This window comes from Charadrius vociferus, unplaced genomic scaffold, assembly GCF_000708025.1.
Source record: "Charadrius vociferus isolate BGI_N301 unplaced genomic scaffold, ASM70802v2 scaffold562, whole genome shotgun sequence".
Lineage (NCBI taxonomy): Eukaryota > Metazoa > Chordata > Aves > Charadriiformes > Charadriidae > Charadrius > Charadrius vociferus.
Genome location: NW_009647234.1, coordinates 682,369 through 683,415, shown reverse-complemented (window position 1 = coordinate 683,415; position 1,047 = coordinate 682,369). Strand labels below are relative to the sequence as shown.

General features: G+C 58.6%; 1 protein-coding gene across 1 annotated transcript in view; it reads left to right on the top strand.

The window, feature by feature from the left end:
• Window positions 1-1,047, top strand: part of EPHA10 (EPH receptor A10) — a 57,727-nt gene that overhangs the window by 44,861 nt on the left and 11,819 nt on the right. The gene's annotated exons all lie outside the window — the stretch shown is intronic.

The window sequence follows — 1,047 nt, the reverse complement described above, 5'->3', positions numbered from 1 at the left end:
GCAAAGGGCAAAGGCGTCCGCGTCGGGCAGAGAGCCTGTGGATAGCTGGGGACAGCGGGCAGCCTGCCGCGTGCTGGAGGAGTCGGCTCGCTTGGAGCCAAACCTGGTTAAAATGGGAATAGTTGGCGAGCGCATCTTGCGTGGTGAGATGAACTAAACGGGAGTGCGCGTGCCAGGGAGGAAGATTCAGCATGGAGCTGTGCTAACTAGAAACGAAGAGCCGGCTCCTGCGGCACAGCCGGCGTGCTTGGCAGCAGGCAGGGCAGGCAGCGCTCTCCTCCTCCCGGCGGCGTGGGGCAGAGCCTGTGCCAGGGCGGCTGGAGAAGCCCCGGTGTGAGCCCTGCTGCTCAAAGGTTGTATTTTGCATTTCCCAGAAATCCTTGGCAGCAGGTTCAGAGCGCTGGACGTCAGCCGGCGCTCAGACCCTCCGTGGCACTGTGGGTGGAGGGTGCAATTAGGGGTTTTTGCTTGTTTTTGGACAGAGCATTACTAGCTGCCCACAGCTTACAAAGCTGTTGTATTTTCACCACCACCTTCTCCCGTTGGATGATCACCAGCTTGAAGTTTGCCCTGTTTGAGTCCTGATTCAGAGAGGGGGGTCTGGTATCTGCAGGAGCAGCATGCTCTTCAACTGTTTGAATTGTTGAAGTTTTTACTGGGCCGTCACAGGGCAGAAGCAGAAATGGAGTAACCACTGAACACGTTCGTGCTGATGTGGGACTCACAGCCAAGACGAATGTGAGGACAGAGATAAAATGCCCCATAACGTGTGATCTCCTGGTTGCGCTTACTTCGCTGCCCAGAACCAAGGCAGCCAAAGCGTGGTGGCACGCAGTGTCACTGGCCGTGTCCCCGGGGCTCTGTCTGGCTGTGCTGGGCTGGTGTGGGGGGATTTGGGTGCCGCTGGCCGCAGGGAGGGCACGGGCGCACTGCTGGAGCAGGGAGATGCTCTTCCGGGCAGCACCGCGGTCACCTGCTGCTTTCCTCTCTGCTTTTTCAGCGCCGACTCCTGTCACTGACATCCGCACGGATAAAGTTGAGCAGAAG